The sequence below is a fragment of the Nomascus leucogenys genome, chromosome 15 (assembly GCF_006542625.1).
Source record: "Nomascus leucogenys isolate Asia chromosome 15, Asia_NLE_v1, whole genome shotgun sequence".
Taxonomy (NCBI): domain Eukaryota; kingdom Metazoa; phylum Chordata; class Mammalia; order Primates; family Hylobatidae; genus Nomascus; species Nomascus leucogenys.
In genome coordinates, this window is record NC_044395.1 from 88,764,694 (window position 1) to 88,775,460 (window position 10,767).

Genomic DNA, 10,767 nt, shown 5'->3' on the forward strand with positions numbered 1-10,767 from the left:
GTACAGGCTCACTAATGACAACAGCACATGCACACTAATTTTGTTTATAATATCAAGAGGTTTATGAAAGCTCTTCAGTTCTATCATGGGCTCCAGTCCAATAATTCCTGTACTAGAGAAACTTCTCTCAATTCAAGTCACATTTCCCACATGTGACCCAGTGATATGTCAAAGGGTAAAGGCTGAGATTTCTGCCTTTGAACCTCATCTGGTTCTTTCATACCTGGGTGCTTCAAGCTCCATACACTGTCTTAGAGAATCTCAATTTTGTCATCAATTAACATGGCCAGTGTCCCTGCAAAGCTAAGCTGGACCCTCACAGAAATTTTGTGCTGGGCACAAAGAATGGAAGAGATGAAGTGATGTCTGAGGATTTGAACAGATTGAATATTCTAGACTAGTGCTGTCTAATACAAATATAATGCAAGCCACAAATTTTGGCCACATTGTAATTATACATGTTTGAGAAGCTACATTGAGAAAAGTAAAATGAAACAGGTGAAATTAATTTTAATAGTATAGTCTGTTTGATATATTCAAGGTTTTTTTACCATGTAATCAATATAAAAATGGAATGTTTTATATTCTTTTTTGTTCAAGAGTTCAATATCCAGTGTTTATTTTACACTTACAGCACATCTCAATTTGGACTACATTTTAAGAATTCAATCACTACAGATATCTCTGGCTTTCTTAAAGAAATAATCCACTTTTCGCCTTTTAAAAATAATTCCACTCCCCCACCATAAGTATCTGGCAATAAATGAATAGTTTATCTTTTCTTTTTTTGTTGTTGTCGTTGTTATCGTTGAGACAGCATTCCACTCTGTCACCCAGGCTGGAGTGCAATGACGCGATCTCGGCCTACTGCAACCTCCACCTCCCAGGTTCAGGCGTTTCTTGTGACAGCCTCCAGAGTAGCTGGGACTACAGGTATGCGCCACCACGCCCAGCTAATTTTTTGTATTTTTCGTAGAGACGGGGTTTCACCATGTTAGCCAGGCTGGTCTTGAACTTCTGACCTCAGCTGATCCACCCGCCTCTGTATCCCAAAGTGCTGGGATTACAGGTGTGATCCACCGCACCTTGCCTAGTTTATCTTTTCTAACTCAGGATAGTCATATGTATTATTTTGGGAAATACAATTCTAGCTTGAAGAAAAAGGAGTATAATACTTTGCTGCATCGCGCATGGAATAAGATGGAATCTGTGTTCTCTGAACTGCAATGCAGCAATCCTTACCTATGAAGAAGCTGCATCTTTTCATTCCTTTTCTCTAAAGGACCAGTGGATTTGGTGCACCTACAAGACAGCCTTTAAAATAAAATGACCAAAACAGACCTTTGTACTTACATCCAAAATCAAGCAGACTCATAGCAACATCCTTTAAAAATTGCTTCAGGCTGACCACACCAGGATTGCTTTTCAGATCAGAATTAAAAGATGGTGTCTATTCTGAGTAAATCAATGCATTCCTGACCAGGAACAAGTAATCACAGCATATATGAGGCCAGGAATGACATTTATAATGAAAGCTATTAAATTATTATTTTCTAAAACATAGAAATTCTTCACCTTCATCACACAAAAAATATTGCTGCACTATTCAGGTATAGTAGAGCATTTAACAGAGTAGTCTTGAAGACCAAATGTTAAAGCTATCACTCATATGCAGCAACTATTTTAAAGACACATCTTTAGCATGATTCCTCAGTTAAGCTACCTCCTGTATGCATCTCATTTTTGGAATAACAATTTTCTTGCCACTGAATGAAAATATGTTCTGAAATTTAGGCACCAGTTTTTTACCCAGTTAAATGCTCTGTTGTGTTTTTAAATGGCATCATTTGAAACAGGCACATTATCCTTTGAGGAAAGGGTACATTGTTAAGTTTTTTTGAATCTACACTGGGCATCTTGAATCTGTTTCTCGGAGTTTAAAAAAGTTCCCAATGCTAGCAGTTAATAAATGTAAATAAGATTTTTTAAAATGTGGCTACAATATTACAGTGTTAATTGCATTACTCACCAAAAATGCAATGAGTCATCTTTATAGGTGTTTCTTATGCAATTTGGAGGACTTATTAGGCACTTGATAAAGAAGGAAGATACTCCAAACCTGGTAAAATGAGTCTAGAAAGACCATTTCCTTTCTTTAATGGGGTTTAGAAAATTTGCAATTAAGAATAAGCTAAGGCAACTTGAAATTTTGTTATGGATTTATAGTCTTTCCAACTTCATCAGAATCGCAAGAAAATTTGTTGATTTCAATTGTTCCCAACCTTTTCAAACTCAAAAATACTTTTCTCTACAACAAAAACAATGTTTAAGAAGAAATGTGTCTTCCTACTAAATAGAAGTCAAATTTATTTTCCTATTTTTATTTAAGGCATATATAGTTACTAACCAGCATGTGTTTCGTGTACAACAACTTGTGTTCCATAATACATCAAGTAACTCCAGGGAAAAGAGAATGGTGTATTATTGAGGTTAGCCTCCACAGGTGCACCAAAGACTAAAAACAGAAGACTAACCACATTAAGGTGAAGCAAAATGATAGACTCTCCCAGATTAGATGTCCATGTTTACTAACCACAGATTGACAAATGTAGTCATGGCTCAGCTCAAAAATGTCTGTGACTCTTGTAACTAAGAGGAAATTGATACTTAAATAAGGACAAAGGTGAAATACGAAATACTTGCATTTAAACTCCTTCACATGTTTCCCTGGAATTTCCTTCACCTCTTCTTCTTCTAAAAGATGTGGTGGTAATGAGAATGTGCTTTGTTTCCCTTCTGTTACAGGGAGCATAATGGACCAAGGGTACCTGCTGCTGCACTTTGAAGTCCAGTCTTGTGTTGCCACTGAGGCCATGCCTACCAAGGGGTAGTTCCTACCAATGGTAAAGTGAGGTAGGAATAGTAAGGCAGCCCGATTCTTGGGAGAGAAGGGGACTACTGTCATTTACTTTGGCTGAAGGATTCATGAATGGTTTTGCTGAACATACGACCCAACCATCTTTACCTCTCATCTTCACTTGGAGTCAGACTTACATTACAATCTCATGGCTCTTCCAGCCCTCTCCAGCTCCTACCATATTTTCTTTCATCATGCATTTCTCCTAATAAACTCCTTCTGTATTCAATCCTGACTTGGCATCTGCTTCTCAGAGGACCTAGACTAACCCATCAACTCTAATGTCTTTTCCAATTCCTCCAGGATTAACCACTGAATTTCTGTGTACTCATTTTACTGTGCAAAATACAGAGGAAAGTGATCCTTCATAATTTGGCCCCAGCCTATCTCTCTGGCTGCAGCTACCATCTTTCTATGCTTTCTAGGCACCCAACTCACTATAGTACCCAGAATTCCACACCTTTGAAAATGCTGTCTCCTGTGCCTAGAATGACTTCCTCTCTAAGTTATGTGACAACTGCTTCATTTTGCAAGACCATATCTAAGTTATCTCCTTTAGTAAGCCTTTCCTAACATCTCTAAGCAGAATTTATACAGTGTCCTCTTCTTGCGCCGATACTTTAGCATTTTTGAAGATTGGCCAGTTGTGTTTCAACATATCCTTCAATTTGAGTTTGCCAGTGGTTCCTCATAACTAGACCCAGGTTATGAAGTTTGGTCTGACTGTCACACTTACTATTTTATTTTCATTACCATCCTATGAGATTGCACATGATATCTGTGTGTCCCATTACTGATGGTGTTTGTTAAAATCACTGAAGATTAAGAAACCAGGTTTCTCTACTTCTTGTTCCTTTTGTAATTAACAAATGTTTTGAATGGAGATACTTTGAGACTATGTAAAAATCTCTTTCTTTACCTCATTTTGACCTACTAGTTTTAGTATCTGTTGAAGTTTCTTGCTTGGGTTAATTATTATTATGATTATTGCCAAACGGCGAGTTTATAAAACAATATTCCTTCCACATTTATTGGAAGCTTTCTGCTGTAAGGAAGAGCTTACTCTTCTACCCATTTATTGAATTTCTTATTATTATTTTAAGACAGGGTCTTACCCGATCACTCAGACTGGAGTACAGTGGTGCAATCATGGCTTATTGTAGCCTCAGCCTCCTGGACTCAAGCAGTCTTCTCACCTCAGCCTTCCGAGTAGCAGGGACTACAGGTACATGCCACCATGCTCGGCTAGTTATTTAATTTTTTTGTAGAGAACAGAGTCTCACTATGTTGCCCAGGCTGGTCTCGAACTTCTGGACTCAAGCTACACTCCCTCCTCAGCCTCCCAAAGTGCTGGAATTACAGGCATGAGCCACCACTGCACTTGGTCTATCCATTTATGTATGTATGTATGTATGTATGTATGTATGTATGTATATATATCATTGGGGTACTAGATTATTCAATGGGTTATAATTTGTTCTTTTAGCATTATTTTAATGTTTCAATTGTACTTTGGCCACTGGGAGCCAGTTCCTTCAAGCTTACTTCTGTGTTCTTTTAATATGTCCGCATTCTTTGAGTATTTCCTTTCTTTCTATTATGAAAGGTGTTCCAGGCTCATCACATTCTCAGCCTCAGCCTTGGATTCAGTCATTTCTTCAAGGAGTCTTTGTTCATTTCAGTATTTCAAACAAAGATATGAGCATTAGGTGATAATTACTACTGGAGTACTATTACTCAGGCTGTTTCAGCAGATAGCTAGGAACCACATACATTTATATTTATGTCTATGTACCTCTATAACTAAAACTAATAGCTCACTCTAGTACCTTCAATTTTAATCCATTATTGGCTGGGTTTATTATTGTTTTATCTTTTCTTTAATTGTCACTCCCTTTCCAATAGTGAAAAACCTTGTTCTCATTATTCACAATATATTTATTATCTGCTCAATCTCCCTGGGTGTGGCTAATCTTCTGATAGTGCTGGGCCACCACACCCCTTGCAAGTGGACTTGCCTTGTGTTCAGATTAGCCTCCTCTGCACAGGTCTGCCTTCCTTATCTGGGCAGCCTACCTTTTCCGGCCTCACACAGGGCTGTTGACAATGGAAGGCAGGATACTAATATATTGTCTAAAGGAAAGGGAAGAGGAAGATGTACAGCTACTAATATGTCTTTATTCTTTTTTAATTGCTTACTATTTGTTTTAAAAAGAGAAAGCAAGTATCAGGTTTACAGCCTTCTATAAGGAGTGGTATCTAGAATTTAACAACACTATTTGCTTTAATTGTGAGTATGTTTAGTTACTTGATCTATTTATTTACCTTAAATATATTTTAATTGCAGAAAAAAATTAAATTATTTAATCTGCCGAGTTCTTAGGCATGTAATTCAATGAGTTTTAACAAGTATATTTACCACATTGAGATTTAGAACATTTTCATCTCCCCAGAAAGTCCTGGTCAATTTCCGTCTTTTGTGGGCAACTACTGTTCTGATTTGTATCAGAATTCCTTTTGCTTCCTTTGTAAATATTTTTAGAGAAAAGAAGTTAATAAAAAACTAAGATTACAAATGTTAACAATGATATAAGGAGTATAGAATTGCACAGAAGGTGTTGCATAAATGATGAGAGTTGGGCACAATGACTTGTTTCATGGATGTCTTGCAGAGTTTTTCTCTTTCCCTTAAAAATCTTTCTGTTGCTACAGTGGAGATAGCCACCTATATTAGACACGCTATTAGATAAAAGCTCTGGCCTTTCCTCTCTACTCTTTCCATATATACTTTTCTTTCAAGCACTATTTATATACCTTCTCTATGCTATGTGCTCTAGGGCCTGTAGACAAATAAGAAACAGTTCCTGTATCCAAAATAGAGATGGCCACCATAATCTGATCCATGGGAATATTTACAAATCTGGGCCACAAATTCTTGTTGCTTCCTTATGGATGATGGCTAAAATTCACAAATCCATTGATTTGCAAGAGGATAATTTTAGATGTATTTGAAGGAAATGAGAAAAAAGAAGAACAAAGAGGGTAGAATTCCTATTTCACAATTTGCATGTGGTTTTTAAATAAACAAAAATAGTTTTATTACAAAATTACATCTGGCATTAACAAAACAAAAAGGCCACCCATACTCTACAATTTAAGCATGTTAACTACTGAATCAATCCAAGTAAACTAAAACAGTTGTTCCTCTAATGGAAAAATCAAGTTATAAACAAAATTACTTTGAGTTGAGGACTTTTGGATAAGAGCCTGGTCTTTCTAAATTTTAATACACTCCTTCTTTTTCTCTACTTGGTTTTGACTTCTTGTCTTTTTATAGTCAAGCACCTGACCCCAAATAGGGAATTCATTTTGTACTGCAGTTAGCACATTGTGAAAAGGGATAAATTCAAAAATTGATGCTATCAAGCAATCAATAGGCATTCACTGACTGTCTGAGCACTATAAGACAAAAATCTCTGTCCCTAAGAGCTTCTGCTATATTTGGGGAAATAAATTACATGTAAACATTTGAATTTTGTGAAGCAGAAATGACAAACTCCCACATAGACATTCTTTACCTTAACTATTAAAATATATTTATGCTCAGTCACTGGTTACCAAGAAACTTTTCAGAGCAAGGATCTGTCACTCTCCCATATTGTACCTGGATTTGAGAAGTTTATCCAGTGAGAAAATAGAATGAGCTCCATTAATTTCTCCCTAGAGAGTAGGGCAATAGCAGCAGGGTCTACTTTACTTGTAAACCGAATGGAATTTGAGATAGACTGCTTAAAGCTATGAATTTTTAAAAATTATTATTTTTTTAAGATGGAATCTTGCTCTGTTGCCAGGCTGGAGTGAAGTGGCGCAATCTCAGCTCACTGCAGCCTTCACTTCCTGGGTCCAAGCTATTCTCTTGTCTCAGCCTCCTGAGTAGCTGGGACTACAGGCACGTGCCACCATGCCTGGCTAATTTTTGTGTTTTTAGTAGAAACGGGTTTCACCATGTTGCCCAGGCTGGTCTCAAACTCCTGAGCTCAGGCAATCCAGTCCGCCCACCTAAGCCTCCCAAAGTGCTAGGATTATAGGCGTGAGCCACTGCACCCAGCCCAAAGCTACGAATTTAGAAACAATTATTTATCAACATAAACAAGTAGCATAAACATCTGGAATCTTCGTTTTAGCTCCCTGACCCACATCTCTATACCAATATCTACCTCATTGAGCAGTCAATGAGTTAATTCATGTGAGAAAGTGTTGTATAAACCTTGCTATACTATCCAAGTGAAAGGTTGTATACAACTCCATGAGTCTGCACAGTTTGCTGCCTATGCCCTAGTGTGATACATGTATCTTTGCATTTGAGTATAAATTAAGTGTAAACTTAAGGCAATTTAAGTATGACAAGAACAACATTCACCAGTCATATGTAATGATGAAATAAGGTGTGGCAGGAAATTTACAACTGAGCAAAATCATAGGCAGTATTGACAGGTCTTAAATAAAGAAAGCTCATAGCTAGGAAGGCATTAAAGCCAAAGCTTGCAAGAGACTGTTTAAGTTTTATAAACTTAGCTAGGAGGTTCACTTTGCCTGAAACCATGAGGCAGATCATTTACCCATTCTGCCTTAATTTCCCCCAATAGGGTGTCATAGTTACAAACGTGAAAACTGGCACTGTAGAAAAAAAAATTGTGAGGCCAAGTGTATATAGTATAGGTATTGTGATTCTAGGTAATGTAACTTATTATTCTGTTTACCTTAAATCTACTTACTTTCTTTGCAGGTTGCACTGGAGAATCTAAACTCTTCTGGAGATGTCCCAAGGCCTAACCTGCACCTCTTCACAGCATAGGCAAGAAAATTCTATCTGACCTTTCTGCCGGGAGGAGGGAATGTTTAGGCAAAAATGAGTAACCTATGAAATCAGCCACCAGCATGGCTGTGTCACTGTGGTGCTCCCACAACAACTTGAAGCATTTTTCATATTAAACTTAATAGCTGACCTGTCTACCCCCTAGCCTGTGAGATCCTTCAGGGAAGGACTTTCCCTCATGTTTCACTCACCTCTATCACTCTGACAACTAGGGCAGGATAGTAGGGGAGACAATCAGTAAATATTTGTGGACCTGAATATGAGTAGAGGGCACTCAAGGAACAGCAAAGGCTTAGAAGTATCATAAACTTCATGTGTCCAGGAGGGAAAGAACAAAATTTAGTGCAGACATTTTTACATACTAAGTCAAATGTGAAACATTTTTCAAGCACAAAATGTTATATACATTCCTCTTCCTCTTCCCATCCCTAAGTTTCACCTTATTCCTGCTCCTTACCCTGTCTTTGGACTCTTCTATCTCAGAGTCTGATTTCTCCCAGTACCTCAGCCCTTCCTTTCCCTCTCCCCAATCTTCACCCCACCCTGAAGGGTCATGGATGTGTTGAGGTCAAGATGAGGTGAAGCTCATTGAGGGAGGAAAGATAATTGGGCATCCAGGCAACAGCAAAAACTGACAGCTCAATGGTTCAATGTTTACAGCAAAATGTCCCAGAATCAAAATGATCACATCAAAATATATATTCATAGAACAATGGCCTAGTTTATAATATCACTTGCATGATATGGAAAAGCAGGAGAAAAGGTTGAAGTGTTAAGAGATGGTCAGATATTAGTCTAGAAATTTTGTCAGGCATCAGTAGGGAAACAGAGAGGCTTTTGAGCAGTAAAATTAGAACATCACTATGAAAGCAGGATTTAAGTGTCATACAGCCATATTCAGCCTAGCTTAGAAAAGAAAAGCCCATATTCTGGGGCTCCAGTTAAAAGATTACTGCAGCTCTTCAGAGTAAGGTAATGTGAGGCCTAAAGGAGAAGAGCCCCAGAAGTATGAAAGGGGGTGATGACCAACTGGGCTTGGCAGATAGCAAAAGGCTCAAAAAGTTGACCCTAAGTTTTGGATCATAAATGCCTGGAAGAATATCTTACCTATTGACAAGGAGCCATTTTGAAGAGAAAAATGTTGTTTGAGAATATTAATTTTGAAATGATAAGAGATATCCAAGTGGAAATACACAGGAGGGCAGGAAGGCATCAAAATTTCGAAGGGTGTGCCACCAGACCTTGATTAATGTGTAAAATTTACTTAGCTCTAACAGAGGCCCATATGATTATGTCTGTTAGAGGAAGTGTCAAAACAAGAGTGCCTACCATGTGATAGACAGCAGGTAGCCAGTGAATGAGGGAAAGATGAGGTAAGAGGTATAATCTTTATGTAAAAATGGGGGGCTTAACTGGGATGCAAGAGATCTTTTCCTCATAAGTATGTAAGTGTAATAAGATGTCAAGCGATGTCTATCTTGTAATTGTGATTAAAGGCAATGGCTGAGAAGAACCTCATATTCTAAGAGAGAAGCTGGACATATCTCAGGACTTGCCAAAAGGCAGCAAAGAAATGAGACTACAGAACGTACCATTGGAACAGGAGCTGAGAGGGAAATAATGAGAGAGAGTAGGTTAACAGTGCATCTATGGGGCTAGGAAAGGTCCCAGCAGAACTCTAAAGGACCCACAAAAGCACTCCCATAGAGCACAAAATATCCTCAGAGCACACCAGAACTGGATAGCAATAGCACTCTTCATGGATGAACCCTTTTTCCCCTTTGCCTCTTCATTTCCCTGTCCCAACCTGGTGTTACCAAGAGTAACATATTGGGGGAGAGGAGAATAGTATGTTGCAGCAGTGAAGAAGTGGGCTTTATCAATTTCTTAACTGCTAATCTATAGAATTCTTGGTTCATGGCATACTAAGACGGAGAGGAACCTAACATTGTAGGAGAGATTGGATGTCGTTGTAGATTTATTTTTAATATTTGAAATGATTCTATTCTGTTATTAGTCAGATATGGCTAGAAAAGCTGTTGAATTGGTCTGAGAGTACAGAGAATAGAGATCTGGCAGAATGGCTTGAGGGCAGCAGTGGATGAAAAAAAACCCTGACTTTATTGTATCCTACTTAGTTCAGCTCATTCAACAACAGAAGCAAGAAAGGTCAGGGCAGTGAATATTTCTACTCACATAGTGACATAAAGCTTAAGGGAAATCGGTGAGTGGTGTAATAATTGGGTAAATTTCTTTTTTCAATTTACAAAAATTTTTAAATCAGTATTGAACTTTTAATCCCTTCGTGTATGTTTTAAGTTATGTCAAAGTATGTTGCCAACAAAAATGTCTAGAGAATCACTGTGGAAAGGAGTAGGAGACATGGAACTAGAAATGGGTGGGATACTGAGGCTAAGCAGTTTTTTAAAATCATCAGTACAGAGGTGAGTGAGAGGACCTTTCCCTTAACAAAGAAATAATGAGAGAGCAGGTGAAGAGTGCATCTCTGGGACTAGGAAAGGTCCCTACAGGAGAACTCTGAAGGACCCACAAAAGCACTCCCACAGAGCACAAAGTGTCCACATGTTCCTAGGTCACCCCCAAAGTACTTGCCTGCTACTACACAAAGACAAGGCTCAATGGCACCTTCTTCCTTTATCCCAACTTGAATTAACTGTTTTCAGCTACTACCTTTAGGTAGAAGTTAATCATTTAACCTTATCCCTAGGTCACTGTTCTAAAGGTGGCTCTTTTGAAAGACTTTGCAAAAATTCATACATTTCAATAAATGTTGAGGTTTTTCTAGGCCCAATCAATCCAAGAGCCTGGGGGAAAAATTTTATTTAAAGTATGTCAATTTGGAAATTTTTGTAGGTTAATAGTAGTTCTGCAAAGGCCAGGTCTTCTTGGTCTTTGGAGAAAATTCACCATTACATTAAATTCCCTACACCTCTGTTTCTTCATTGAAAGAAAG